Source organism: Acomys minous (assembly GCF_964271855.1).
Source record: "Acomys minous genome assembly, chromosome: 9".
Taxonomy (NCBI): Eukaryota; Metazoa; Chordata; class Mammalia; order Rodentia; family Muridae; genus Acomys; species Acomys minous.
The window spans coordinates 39377087-39392760 of NC_140490.1; the positions used below are offsets into that span (position 1 = coordinate 39377087).

A 15674-nucleotide genomic window follows, 5' to 3' on the forward strand; every position below is an offset into this window, starting at 1 on the left:
ACTGGCTGTAAGACAGGGATAAAGGTATCTTCCCCACATCCAAGGGCTCGGTTGAGAATACATTATTCTTTCCAAACCTGTGCTTCTGCCAGGCACCAAGGAGCACATACCACCACGAGCTCCCACTCTGTAGGGGTGGTGCTCAGGAAGCCCCCAAGAAGCCTGTCTGCACAGCTCCTCCATGCTCTCTCCCATTCATGGGAGCCTCTTCACCTCGCTATACGCCCACAAGCCTGTATGAGATGAGCTGTAGTCCCCCAGCCAAACCCTAAATTCAAAGGCAGCTCAATTTGGCCACTGCTCCCAAGCCCACTTTACCAACGAGAAGGGGAGCTGTGGGAAGGTGGTTTACCCCTGACCCAAGCACTTTTCCTGCTGTCTGTCCTGCTGGTCCCCAGTGGGCCTCACCCAGCAGGAGTGCCCACTGCTCCTTCCTCACAGAACCTCTGGACATCCCTCACTCCACCCTCTTCCCAGAGCTCTACTGAGCTCGCTCCTAATTGGCCTGGCAAAGCTCAGTCATTACAGGGAAGTCCTTGATGTTGGAGATTTCCACAAAGCTAAACCACTAAATCCCAGGGCCGCCAGCCTGTCTTTCTAGCTTCTCCAGTCTGTCAGAAATCCCGCCCACTCCCACACAGAAACCGCAGTCCTGGGGTTCAGTGTCACCCCATCTCAGGCCACCTTATCAAGGCGGGCCCAGCCACCCTTTATCTGCCTGCCTCTCTAAGTGCTTCCATCACCCGGATAGGCCTCATAAAAGCTGGAAAAAGACACAGCTGCCTGGTTTTGACATCACTGACTTCAAAGGCCTCGAAATAGGTGGGGCCCGTCTGGCTGCCGTGGCTGAGTTCAGAGCAATGTTTGGTGCTCCTGGGGCGACCCTGTTGGCCTGAGGATCAGTTCGGGAGCCCTGAAGCTTATCAGCGAATACACAGACACGGTTATGAGCGTCAGCTCTGGAGTTAAGCAGCCCCGGCCTACGTCCCGGTCTGCCACTTGGTAACTGGGCCAGTTGATCACGCTTCCAATTTCTGGCCATCGAGAGGCTGTCAGGGGTCAGCCTCCAAAACCCCTCTCTCCTAGGGTGGCAGGCATCTGTTCCAAGAGAGTGAGCAGCTGCTCTTTAGCAGACACGTGGCTGTTAGGAAGATGAGAAGGGTTCTGGAGTTGGAGATTTTGGCTACACAGCCATGCCTGCTTTCGTGCAAACGTGCTTAACGCCACCGACTAGTATATTTAAAGTGGTGACAATGCTAAGTTTACACTGGGAATAATTTATCTTCCCGCTCTTTTGAAATAGGATCCCCACTCTAAACAGAATGTCAGGAGTAACAAAACAAGGTATTCAGTCCTTCCCCAGGCTCTGCCTGAAACGAAGTACAAGCCAAGCACTGGTCACCTCCTGCTAGCCCCGGTCCAGCCCTGTGACCCGTCAGCCCCCATCTAGATGTGGGATACACTGGGTGCAGGCAGCAATGCCCCTGAAGGTGTCTGTCACACGTGTTGTCCTCACAGAAGCTTTGGAGTCTAGTCGTGCCTGACTCATGACTACAGGGAACCCCCTGTCTCCACCCCCCTAGCAGCCCCAGACAAAGCAGTAAAGCCCAGGAAGAAGGACAAGGAAGATGAGATTAAGACATCATTAGGTTTTCTCTTGAGTTTCACAGAATAGGATTAAGACACACTTTGGGCTCATTGCCCAGATAGAAAAATAGCAGATGAAAATATTTATTTGTTTCTAAGGCTCTTGCAATCCTGGATGAAAAGCCCACCTTGGTTGTAACTTACTGTGATTCAAGCTGTCCCGAGGCAACTCCCCCAACCCCCAACTTGCTCAGATTTTAGGCAAGAGGTTCCACAGTCACCCTGCGGGGGTGGAAAGGGGACCCCTGTCCCAACAGAAACTGAACGCACTAAACAAGAATTATCCCTATTGGCACCGGGGAGTCGTAAAGAGCCCCACTGAATCACCAGAGCTAGTACGTGTCAGCATTTCTATATAAGCCACAGTTTGCCAGGGCTCAGCTCACAGCCATAAAACAGTCTACTCTAGGCTACAGCCTGACCTAAAGGAACTTTCAGCCCAGGAATAGATACTGACAAGAAAGCCAGGTGACACTGCCCACAAGCCTCCAGGACAAGGGTGCCTGGCCCCAGGGTGTCGTAAGGAGGGTACTGTGGTCCTCTGCAGAAGCTGGTGATTAAGAACATGGACCACAGCGGTCAAAATTCAAATTTGGTTCTTAGTTTTTTGGCTTTTTTGGGGGGGAGGGGTTGGTTTTTCTTTGTTTTGTTTTAAGCTAAAAGATATTTGCTGCTTTGAGACCTTAGAAAAGGCCTGAACTGAGCATGTGTGAGCCAAAGCCTTCCCCTTCCCCTATGAACAGCAAAAGGAGCAGAGACACTGAGCTAAGCAGGGACCATGGCCCATGCCGGTGACACCTCGCAACTGAGTAGTTCTGCCTCGTATCTCACAGGCAACACTCTGAGAGCCTAGCCCTATGTAACACAGGCAGGCAGTGGGAAAGAGATAGCATCAGTAAATAAAACTAGGCCCCTCCGCATGCTGCACAAAAATACGTATATAATCATAGATACAACAATTTATATTTGTATATAATATAAGCATTTGTATTTATAATATATAAATGTAATAATCTTTAGAATTATACAAAGCATTAGGAGAAAATTAAGAGAATTTGTATATAAGCAGAGAAGGGACAGTTTTCTGAATCATGAAAATAGAAGTCCTTAAAAGAGTTTTTAATATTTTAAATAAATTAAAATAAGTAAATTTAATATTTTAATTGGTCCTAAATTTTTAAGAGGCTATCTTTTCACAAACAAAAATTAAACAGTATAGCCTGGCATGGTGGTATACACCTGTACTCCCAGCACTTGGGGAGGAGGAGGAGGGAGATCTCTGTAAATTTGAAGCCAGGCTGCTCTACAAAGTATCCAGAAGAGTCAAAGCTACACAGAGAAACCCTGTCTTAGAAAAAAAATTAAACAGTATATAAAATAAAAGTATTTGCCATATATATGCCAAAGGTTTTACATTCTTCCATGGTAAAGAATTTGCCACTCCCTTAAAAAAAAAAAAAGCCCAGAAGGAATAGATAAGAGGTAGAAGCAATTTAAAGATGAGGAAATGGACAATGTCAACGGTCAAAACATAGAGTGCTACTGTAGCTAGGACAAGAGGAAATCAGAAACACCAATCTGAACCAGCAGATTAACAGCATTAAAACATGGGTTCCCCATCTCCGTAGAGGATGTGGGCAAAAGAGAGCTCTCACAGACTACTAAGGAGCTATAAAAATATCGCTAGTGGCATCTATTAAGAGATAAAGTCCTGCCAAGTAGCGGTGGCACGCCTTTAATGCCAGCACTTGGGAGGCAGAGGCAGGCAGATCGCTGTGAGTTTGAGGCCAGCCTGGTCTACAATGCGAGTCTAGGACAGTCAAGGCTACACAGAGAAACCCTGTCTCGAAAAACTAGAAAACAAACAAACAAACAAAAGATAGTCCTGAGTAGCTGGGGAGGGTGTAGGCCGCTGTACAGCACAGCACAGCACAGCACATACCCTATGGACCACATGCTGCTATAGCCACCTAAACTACCTGAACGGCAGGTTGGGAAGTCTTGGGATGCTGGGCTATATAGTAGGTGCCTCCTGGTGTTGTGGTGGGGTCAGCATGCTATCGGTACTTGTTCTGGAAAACCACAGGGTTCATCTCGGAGTACCGAAAAAGAAATTGGTACCAACTTATCTCTGAGTCAGTATCCAAGAGCTCAGTTCCAGCTTACCAGCCATGCTACAGAATGGAGTCCCACCCACCCAGCAGGAGATGTGGTAGCACTTTCTGCTGATGTTGGGTGGGCGGCCACAGGAGGAGGAGAGTGCTCAACAAGATTCAGGGCAGAGGTCAGGTCCAAGCCTTCCCTTGAGGACGACCTTCCTGGCTTTGAGAAAGCCCCAAGCAGGCACATTTCCTTCTCAAACTTGTCTAAAGACAAGCATCCTCCAGAACAACACTGGCTTGGTTAAGAAGGCTTTGCCGAAGAGCTTGCTGCCCTCAGAGCTCAGATGGCCAAGACTGTGACCCTGAAGGAGCAGCTGACTCCCAGTGAAGGTACTCCCACACCTGTTACTGCAGCAGGCCCCTCTCCTCCTGACCCCAATCTCTCCCTCCCCACCTCCTCCCCCTCCCCTTCCCCTGGTGCTCCACCAAAGTATGTCTGCTCTTGATCCGATTACAGAGGAAGAGAGCAAACCCTCAACGCTGAAAAGACTTTGACTAAGAGCCACCCAAAGCAGCCTGACACGCCAGATGTGCTAGAGATCCTTAAAGCTATGAACAGTGTGGCGCCATGGTCAGTCAAGAGGTCAGGGAAAGACGTCAGGCCTAGGCCACTCACTGGCTTACTGGATACTACTGACCCTGCTGCCTTCAAAGCAGAGGCTCTGAACAAAAAAGTTTGCTTATCAGCATAGAGACAATAGCCAAGGTGAAGTGGGAAGAGAAACCCCATAGGCCTGAGTCAGAGGCCACTCAGCCCGCCCTGTTTGGCCCACGCAGTGTATAGGGAAAATGAAGGCTTCAACGGAAAGTGTCCCAGACTCCTAATGGATGATGTGCCCAGCAAGGACGACATCTTTGCTTGTATTTCTGTTTTTCTCAATGTAGAAGTTAGTTGTTAGTGTGGAAGCCCAAAACTTACAGAGAAGCTTATTTAACCCTGGGTTTCACCCATAGCAGTTTCCAATGTTAAATTTACCCCACAGGGTTTTATTTCTATTTAAGTATAACAAAGTAAAACTCAATCTAATAAAATTTTCATTATGACAGTGAATTTAGAAAAAGATAAAATCCCTGCATTGTTGTCCCCTGCCCACTTTCGGTCCGTACCTACAAGGACTCACTTTGCTCTGTCCTGTATACACAGGCTCAGTGTCCTGAATGGAAAAGTACAAGACAGACCTCTCAGACACATGACAGGCCCTTCCAAACTAACCCTGTTCTAGCTGCACACCTAACTCGGCACTTAGCCCTCATAAAGCAGGAGTGACCTCCTTCATGGTGTCATAGCTACTCCCCATGCCAACCTTGTCCCCCCCCAGAACCCTCAAATAGGCACAGCCTTCTTCTAGAGCAATTCCTGAGCCCAGAGCACCCAGCTTTCTTCCTTAGAGTCAAAATCCTTGATTTTATGAGCTCTTTGCTCTCTGCTCCCAAGAATTAAAGACCCTTTGTTTGTCCCACAGGCCTTCAGTGAACACCCCTTATAAGCCAGGGCCAGGGTGCAGCCATGGGGGACACAGACAGAGCCCTGCCCTGGTGGGCTTTCATTTTTAGCATAACATGCAAAACCAAGTTAATTCATAGCACCATAGGACCGGGCAAGGCTGTGGAAGGCCAGGATGGGTAGGAGTGGGGCTGTGAGCTTTCTTCCCAGCACCTTCCTGTGGGATGGTTTTGGCTCATATATGTTGGGGGCCAGAGTCAAGAGCTCACCTGTAACGGGGTTATTTTCTCACCCTGTTCACTTTTATCACAGTCCCATTCTCTCTGCACACAAAACTCTAACTTCAACAAAAGCATATTTGGGTAATCCGATATAAACTAAATTTAAACTTTGACCTCCAACAATTAAAAAAAAAAACCCACACTACTTTCCTTCTCCGAAGACCTGAAATGTACATGAAGGGCCTGCTAGCTTCACTTTTTGGGTTTCTGACTGACTTCTAACTTAATTCTAAACATCACTCAATCTAACTGGGGACAGGTCAGACCTGTGGTGGGCAGCTAGCCTGGGATCCGTCTCATGCTGGAGAGAAGTCACAGCCTAGCTGGTTCCTGCAGCCTAGCTCCTGTGTGAGACGTGCTCAGGGCTGAGTTATAGCCGAAAACACAAAATTCATCCACTGCCTTCCACTGTATGCAAAATCCAACCACTGTACGCAAATCTGTGCCGATTCCCAGTTAGCAGGAATCGTTTAATCCCTGCTGTGGGTCAAGGTTAAGTGTGGGCTTACTCCAATCTGCCCCACGTCATGTTCTAATTCCTGTAGGTTATCTGACTTGGAAATGGAGGCAGGCAACTGCGGGCCCAGGTGGGGGCTGTCTGCAACCAAGCCTTTCCTTGCCCCCCAGCAGCTGCCACACCTGCTGCTGCTGCTGCTGCTCTGCCATTTCCTGGATTCCGAGCATGGCCTTCATGTCGCTCAGGTTTGCTATTTACAAAATTAAAGTCTTGCTTTTGCTTCTTCTTCTTCTTCTTCTTCTTCTTCTTCTTCTTCTTCTTCTTCTTCTTCTTCTTCTTCTTCTTCTTCTTCTTCTTCTTCTTTTAAGAGAGAAATTAAATGTCACAGTCTGGACCAGGATAAGCAGCCAAGCGTTCAGATTCAGGGATGCCCTGCATTAATAACCGTTCACCGAGGAAGCATTTCCTGTTTATACACGGAGCTAATGAGAATCCATCATGCCTGTCAAATACACTGAACACCAAATTCAAATGTCAAACCAAATGTAAGAGGTCACACATTTCCTTTGCTAACTAAAAGTGTAATTCATAAATATTATTGCTACCAAACTCTCCATCTACATCATTTGTTTAGAAATATGCACATGTAATATAAATTGTGATTAAGTTAAATGGGTATATTATTTCCTGTTTTAAGGGCTAACAGCAGCATGAATTATGCTTTACTGCAAAGAAGGCTTGAGTCATCAGCAGCTCTGCCTGAGCACAGCCCTACATTTTACACCCCCAGGTTGGGTTTTGCACATCCATTCATAAATACTTTACATTACCCAGCTCCGCTGATAACTTTCACTTCTCCAGCCGCCTTATAAAATAGCTCTTACCATTGAAAAGGTCAGCTAAATGGACATAAACTTTGGACCTCGTTACATTTAAAAATAAAAGTGAAAAAAAAAAAAAAAACCAAAATGGCTTTGCCAAAGCTAGGGTCTCCAACTCCATCTGTAAGCCCAACTCCTGGACCCAGGCTAGGCTAAAGTTTCGCTTCTGCGCACAAGCAGTAAGACAGCTGGAAGCAACCACAGGGGCACCAGGAAGGAGCCACAGCACTGGGTAGCAACATTTCACCCCACTCTTGCCTACCATTTAATCCATCTACTGCCCTCAGCTTCAAAGAGAAAAGCACATGTATTCGCCACTTGTTAGGCTGTTTGGGGATGTAATGCTTTCTAAGGGGCGCACAAGGACAGCAGAACAAACAAGCAGGCTCTCATCTAAAACCCAAGAACAGCGAGTAGAACATGCCAGTAAGAGGACAGGGACATGGAAGGCCAGAACCAAAGCTGACTGTTGTCACTGGTCACGCTCTGTCTGTCAATTCAAGAATGCAGATCCACTCCCCGGTCAATGAAAATGACCACCAGTGACCCAAATAAATACAAACACATGGACGGGCCCCTCCCTTCCCAGGCGAGTCCGATGGAGCTGCTCCTACAGGCTGAGTGCCCAGCTTGGAGCTCAGCACACCAGAACCAAGCCAGACCCTCATCTAGGCAAACCAGAGACCTCAGGGACCACCATATCCAGGGAGCCTTGGACTGAGCCAGGAGAGGGGAAGAAGAGGTGGGCATCAGGGTCCCCAGTAAGCCTGACTCATCACTGGTTCTGATCCCTGGCAAACCTTCCAAAGGAAGCCTGCTGGACACCATCGGGGCAGATGATTGTGCAACCAGAGCGTCTTTGATGTCACAGATCAGGGGGAAGGCTCAGCTGGGCTTCTGCAGGAGATAACCAGGACAATTCCCAGCTTTTGAAGTCTGGTGATGCCTATTTCGTGGACTCTAGCTTCCAGAAGAGACAGCCGACAGACAACAGTGGTGCTTGTAGCCAATTCTCTCTTCCCCAATGACGCCTCGAGAGTGGGTGCTACTGCAGGACAGGTTAAGAGTGCGCAGCTCCCGCTGGTTGCTTTAGGTTTGGTTTCCTCCAAAAGATTGATCATGGCATTCCCAGCCCCCAGCCCAGTGTAAGATACTTTGGGGGATGGAGACACGGCTCCACAGTTAAGAGCATTTGTTGTTCTTGCAGAGGACTGGGGCTCAGTTCCCAGCACTCACGTGGCGACTCACGACCATCTGTAACTCCAGTTCCACGGATCTGACCCCCTCTCCTGGCCGCTCATACACATCAAATGAGAATAAGTAAATCATTTTTTTCTTCTCTTCTCTTCTCTTCTCTTCTCTTCTCTTCTCTTCTCTTCTCTTCTCTTCTCTTCTCTCTCTCTCTCTCTCTCTCTCTCTCTCTCTCTCTCTCTCTCTCTCTCTGTTTTTCAAGACATGGTCTCTCTGTGTTAGCCTTGGATGTCCTGGACTCGCTTTGTAGGCCAGGTTGGTCTCAAACTCACAGAGATCCACCTACCTCTGCCTCCTGAGTACTGGGATTAAAGGTGTGTGCCACAATGCTCCACCCCAGTACATCAGTTTTTAAAAGATAATGTTACTTTACTGAGCTATCTTAAATGCTATGCCGTCACATGTGTTATCTCTGCTTTGAAGGTCAGTAAAAGAAAATGACCTTTACACCACATTTTTATTACGGGGATTTATATATGATGAATGCGCTGGTTTTATCCATGTGCCTGCTTTTTGTAGCACTGGCAATGGGCTGCACGGCCTTGCACATGCTGGGCTAGGGCTCTGACACTGACCTATGTCTCCAGCCGTCTGTTCAGACACACATCTCACACCCAGGAGGACTTTCATGTTTCTCAGTCTTCCTCCCCCAGAGCCAGCCTTGATTTGATGTCTGCTGCTACAGACTCATTTTTCCTGTTTCAGCCTTTCTCATAGGTTCCTTAACTCTGTACCATTTTCATCCCATCCCCATCGATCCGCACACCCAGCATTTACCCACGGCATTGCACATCCCAGAAATTCCACCATAGGGCTTGGCACGCCGCGGCACGCCCTGATGAGTCTGTGCATTCCTCGCTGACTTTTGTGGGGTTTTTTCCTTTGTTGATTTGGGAGGGGTTTTATTGTTTTTACATGTTGTGCCAGTGATCAAACATAAAGCCTTGGCCACACTAGGCAACTGCTCTGTTACTGAATTCCATCCCCAGCCCCTTGATTTTTGGAGATAAGGTTTCGTTGTATAACCCAGGCTAGCCTGGAACTTACTGTGTAGCCCCAGGCTGGCCTTGAACTCTCAGTTTCCCCTCTCTCTGCCTTCTAAGTGCTATGGTGGCAAACATGTAATATAGCACTGTGCTTGACCCACTTTTAGAACGTTGTGAATATTCTTATTCAGGGATGTTTTTATGGCAATTTATTTTTATTTCTCTGAGGTTAATACCTAGGATTAGAATTTCTGGGCCACAGGATATATGTAATTTTAACTTTTAAGAAAACACCAGCTTCCCTGGGTTGTCATACTGCTTTACCCTCCAACCAGTAATGCATTAGCATTCACTTCTTCCACAGCCTTGACCCACATCCGGTATCAAGTGGTCTCATCCCAGTCAAGGGCTTGCCGTGTCCAGCGGTGGCTCCTGTGATCATACTTCCTGCTTCCCCAATCTAATGACAGCAAACACTGACTCACGTGCTGCTCTGTTTAAATAGTTTGTGCTTTTTCTGAAGGGTCCACGTGGCCTTCAGAGTGTCAGTGTGAGAGGTGGTAGACGTGTTAGACATAGGCTGAGTGGACCATACTGAAGTCACTGGGAGCCCTGTCCTCCATGAATCTGGTGCTGGCCACACTGAGTGAGCGAGCTGTGCCTTGAAAGCACCAAGTCTGACTTCCTGTTCTCCCAGATGCACTCCTCTGTGTGTGTAGCTCCTGCCATGATGGGTCTCTCATTATCTGACATAACAGAAGGGGCCTCAGCAGCCACGGAAGGGGTAGGTCTTCCAAGCTGTGTCTTCCAGCCTCCCATGCTGTGAGCTGCAGGGGCCTTCTCTCCTCAGAAGGGCCTACTTCTTACGTGTGCTTACCAGCCGTTTGTACAGCTTCTTTGATGAAGTTTCTAGTCAGGTAATTTCACTCACTTTTAATTGGATGGTTGTCACTTATTGTTTAATTTTCAAAAACCCTTCATATATTCTATATGGAAGTCTTTTGCTAGACATACCTGTTGGCAAATTGTGGCTTATCTATGAACGTTCTCAACAGTGTCAATTGAGCAGAGATGCCAAATTGTGACAAAGCCACATTTATCAAGCTGTTTTGGTTGGCTGGAGCTTCCTGTAACCTCTCTAGGAAGTCTTCCGTTACCCCAAGGTTCTAAATCATTTTGTCTTTTCTAATCATTTTATTAATGCAGTGACTCACACTAAATTGACTTTATATATGATTAGAAGTAGGAACATGTATAAATATCAATTTGTTTAGTAGGTATTCAGTTGTATTTATACCATTTATTAAAGTTATCCTTCTCTATTGACTAGGTATCCTTGTCAAAAAAATCACATGCCCATATATTTGTGAGTCTATGTGTAAAATGCTTTATTCCTTTATCTATTTATGTGCCCTGTCACCAACACCAGGCTATCTTGATGATTGCAGCTGTGTAATCCTTCTGGCTATGCCTTCTGTGTTTGTTCTACCGTTTTCAGTACTGCTTTAACTACTCCAGTTTCTTTACCTTCAGGAAAAAGAAAATTTAAAGCCGAGCAAATCCCAGCACTCAAGGAGGCAGAGGCAGGCAGATCTCTGTGAGTTCGAGACCAGCCTGGTCTGCAAAGCAAGTCCAGGACAGCCAAGGCTGCAGAAAGAAACCCTGTCTTGTAAAGCAAACAAACAAAAAATATTTAAAAATCATTGTCAAAGAAAATACCCTGGAGTCGCACTTAAGATTGACCAGTTTGGGAGAAGTGACCTATGACCTTGTTTACTTTTCTGTTGCTGTGATAAAACCAAAACACAGCTTGGGGAGGAAAGGGTTTATACTTCGGAAGACACAGCTCCATCCTTGAGGGAAGACAAGGCAGAAGCTAAAGCACGGTGTGAACTTAAGCAGAGCCTGGGCAGGAACACCTGCTGCTTACTGGCCTGCTTTGCACAGCTTGCTCAGCCTGTTTTCTTAAGCTACCCAGGACCTGCTGCCCAGGGGCAGCACCTTGCCTAGAGGGCATAGCCCTCCCTTGTCAATCAAGAAAACAATCCAGAGACTACTCACAGGCTGAGTGATGGAGACAGTTCTTCTGCTGAGATTCCTTATCACAGCTACTTGCAGATTTATATCAAGTTGACAAAACTGACCAGGATACCATGGGGCTCTTTCATTTGTCTTTAGTTTCTCTCAGAAACAATTTATACTAATAGTCACATATCTCTTTTTTTGAATATTTATTTATTTATTATGTATACAGTATTCTGCCTGCATGTACACCTGCAGGCCAGAAGAGGGCACCAGATCTCATTGTGGATGGTTGTGTGCCACCATGTGGTTGTTGGGAATTGAACTCAGGGCCTCTGGAAGAGCGGTCAGCGCTCTTAACCGCTGAGCCATCTCTCCAGCCCCACAGTCACATATCTTTTATTAAAATTTTTCTTTTCTTTTTGGTTTTTCAAGACAGGGTTTCTTTGTGTAGCCTTGGCTGTTCTTTTTTTTTTTTTTTTTTTTTAATTTGATCCCTCAGCAATTTAGTTTTTATATTTTAATACATATTCTTTTAAAGTCCCCATCTTTAAATGTTCACTGCAAATACACTGAATTAAAGCTGATATGCTGTCTTATATTTATTATTGAATTTAAAATATTTTCTAATTCTCTCTGTGATTTCTTCTCTGACCCATGATGTTGCCTTTGGTGTGTATTATTTAATTTCCAAGGATTAGAATAATTTCCTAGGCATTTTATTGCTATTGGTTTCTGCTTTAATTCCATTGTGTTCAGAAAAACATATTTGTGTGTTCAGTCCTTAGAAATACTGAGATTTATTTATGGACTGTTCTATGTTTTGTTTTCAGTAACACTCCATGCTCACTGGAGAAACGTGTGCTGCTTACTGAGTGGAATGGCTTCTAATGGTCAAATGGCTCAGGTCATTGGCAGTGTGGTTCAAACATTACCAAGTCAGTGTGTCAGGTTTTGTTGCCATGACAAACACTCTAGAGAAACAGTTTAAAGAGAAAAAGAGAGTTATTTTGGCTCATGATCTCAGAGATTTCAGTCCAAGACTGACTTAGATGCATTGCTTTGGGTCTAAAGCCAGGAAGAATGTCACAGACATGACAGTATGTGCCTGGTGGCCAGAAAGGAGAGAGGGAGGGGAGGAGAAGCAAGGGGGCATGGGAGGAAGGGCAGGGGAGAGGCAAAGCTCTAGAAAAAAAAACTTCAAAGGCACACCGCCCACCATCTACTTTCTACAGCTAAGTCCCAGTTACCACAGTTCCACCACCTTAGGACTGACATTCAAAGACTGGTTTCACCATGGGTTCGGCTAAAGTCAAGGTCTCTAGAGACTTCCTGGTCTCTAGAGACGCCCTCAGAGGCACCCAGAAGCCTCCTTGCTAACCCCCAGGTGTCCCTCAGCCCAATCAGGCTGGCAATCAGAATTAGCCATCGCACCTTCACAAGCTAATTTTCAGCCTGTCAGCTGCTGAGAGAGATATTAAGTTCTCCAGCTGTGACCAGAGCAGAGACACCAGCTCAGGTCTGCCAATTTTTGCTTAGTGTATTTTGGCTCTTAGGGATAGATAGATTTTTTTTAAGTGATTAAACCTTAGATATTATCATAAAATGCCCCTTTTGTCTTTTTATCATTTTGAAGTCTATGCTTTTTAGTATACACCACAGCTCTATTTCCTTGTACATAGCATTTGGTATAAATTAAAAAAAAAAAACTTTTACTTTCAACTCTGTCTTTATGTTTGAAGTATTATATCTTATAAAGCACATATAGTTGGCTTTTGCATCTCTAATCTCTGCTTTTAATTAGAATGGTTAGTCTATTTACTATTGATGAATTTACTCATATATTTTACTTCATATATACCAAATTTGATAACTATTTTTAGAATTCCATACATGCGCCAGGCGCAGAGGGGCACGCCTGTAATCCCAGCACTTGGGAAGGCAGAGGCAGGCGGATCTCTGTGACTTTGAGGCCAGTCTGGTCTGCAAAGTGAGCCTAGGACAGTCAAGGCTACACAGAGAAACCCTGTCTTTAAAAAACCAAAAACAAGTAAGTAAGCAAGTAAGTAAAGATGGAGAGATGGCTTAGTGGCTAAGAGCACTTGCTGCTCCTCTAAACTCTCAGCGGACCTGAGTTTGACTCCCCCGCACTCACATCAGTCAGCTTACAACTAACTGCTTGCAACCCCAGTTTTAGAGGATGCAATGTGATCTTCTGGCCTCCATATCCACCCACAGGTGGCAATATACGCAGAGACACATGAATTAAAATTGTAAATAAATAAAGTAAATGGAAAAACAGGTTTTAGGAAGAACTATCTGAAACTTCCTTTGCGTGAGTGGTTGGTTTTCATGTTTGTTACTCTGTCTTGTATTTCTAATATTTCTACTTAGTATTTTGTCTAGTTTCACAACTCTGCTGTTCATGTATGTTGCCTGTCTTTTCACTGGGCCTTTTGGCATATGTATGTACATGTGTATGCATATGTATATGTATATGCATATATATGTATATGTATATATATTCCCTCCCTATCCAGTGTCTGACAGCTCCAATATTTGGACCAACTTCCATGTGGATATTTTGCATCCTAACAATTCCATCATTCCTTGTTTGTGGTGTGTGTACTTGGTAAGTCTATGCTGAATGCCACATACTGTGTTTATAAAATACAGCAGAGAAGAGGTGAAAGGCACTGTAAACTGGTGCATGAAGATAAATTAGTGTCTGGTTTAGACTGAGCTAGATTTGAACTTTGTTGCTGTAGATTCAATGGTGATCACACCCCCATATTCACTGTTAAGCCTAATATGACAGTTTCTCTCAATTCTCCCATACCACTGCAGTAGCTTGAATGAGAACTGAACCCCATAGGCTCATATATTTGAACACTTGGTCCTCAGTTGATGGCACTATTTGGGAAATGGCATTTGCTCTACATGTCTTAAGGAGGGGTGTGTGTGTGTGTGTGTGTGTGTGTGTGTGTGTGTGTGTGTGTGGTGGTAGTGGTGGTGGTGGTGGTGAATTAAATATTTCCTTAAGTTGAGTTAAAAGACTGGCTGTCCAGAAGAGCTCCACAGGTACCCTGTCTGCAGGAGAGCAAGAAAGCTGCAATGCACTATGGGTCATCAGCTAACAGATCTGAAGAACAACCCTGTGGTATTGAGGGGGAAAAAAATGTCACCCTACTACACTTGGAATTCAGCAACACTATTTCCCCAGATGCGCGCTCTAGAATGGAGCTCAGTCTTCTTAAAACAATCCTAACTGTTCAAAGCAAGACTCCCTTCAATCATTTGTAAACAGACAAGCCCCGCAAGTCAGGGGACAAGAGATCAAAGACACCCACCTTAATCTCCTCTATCAGCATGCAGCCACTTCCCACGCCTGAGAATGTGCCTCTCGCTGCTGCTTCCCGGTAGGCCTGGCCATGCCTTCGCTGGGTCCCTGGGATCCTGGAAAAGCAGAAATGTGCTTTTACTTACCCACGTCTCTGTCTCAGGCAGATGTGAGGGGTGATAACCAATACTCCAATCAGCTCCTGCTCCGATGGCCGCCACAGGCTATTTCGGAATTCATCCTTAGGATAGCTGCGGTTGCTTTCTTTAAAGGGGGATCAAAACATTGAAATTCATCCAAGAGCTCTGCTGGGTAACCCGAGAGCAGACGATGTTCATTAATAGGAAATGCACACGGCACTTGCCCTCATGTTCTTAAGATTCCCTCAACACTCCTTGGGAAGAAGCGGGCCCCTTGGCTGCAAGGCCTCCTTTTGTAGGAAGGCTTGTGTCACAAGCTAGACCTTCCAGGATTACAAATTTAGGTCATATGAACAGAAGAAGTTCACCTCTAGGAACAAGAGACAAGAGGCTTTTCTTGCTTCTGTCTGGGTAACTTCTGCAGAGGGCTCTGGTGGGCCCTCTGGGGTTCAGGGGTCCAGGACATGTATGTGACACGGCATAGGGTCTGGATGTATGTGACTTGCTTGTGTCCTTATTTTTTCTGCTGCTAGCTGACACTCTGACCCAACCTCCTACTCTTCTCACTGTATTCTGGCCCCTTAGCTTCACTACAAGCCTCCCGGTGTCAGGAATGCGAGAGGTTACCACTTGGCACCCAGTACACTCAGAAAGTATTTGTTGCATAAATCAATCGATAAATAAATTAAAAGGGTAGCCCTGGAAGGGGACCCCTCAGATACCAGTGTCTGCTCACCCTGTCTCCATTGGATTAAAGGATGGTCCTACCCCCTTCACTGAAGTAAGCAATAAATTATAATGCGCCACCCAGTGGGATGCCAGGAGCTGGAGGACCGAATGCTTTATGGGTCAGCCAGCAAGGCCAGTTCCTGTACAGGACACCTAACAATGAGGCGGAAGCAGTGGGCTCTGGTGCTATTATCGGGCTTGAACACACTGCTCAGTGGCCTCTACCTCTGCTTCGTCTAGCTGCCACATGCCTGTTCTGCTTCCTTTCTTGTGCTCTCACAAAAAGCAACATGAGAGAGGAAAGGGTTCCTGTGGCTCATTTCAAGCCACAGTT

General features: G+C 45.9%; 1 long non-coding RNA gene across 1 annotated transcript in view; it reads right to left on the minus strand.

Moving 5' to 3' along the window:
• The window catches only part of LOC311605360, a 160996-nt gene that overhangs the window by 21363 nt on the left and 123959 nt on the right, over positions 1-15674 (minus strand). The window contains exon 4 of the long non-coding RNA XR_014781905.1: positions 14482-14587. This is a non-coding gene — a long non-coding RNA (uncharacterized lncRNA). The remainder of the gene's footprint in view (positions 1-14481; positions 14588-15674) is intronic.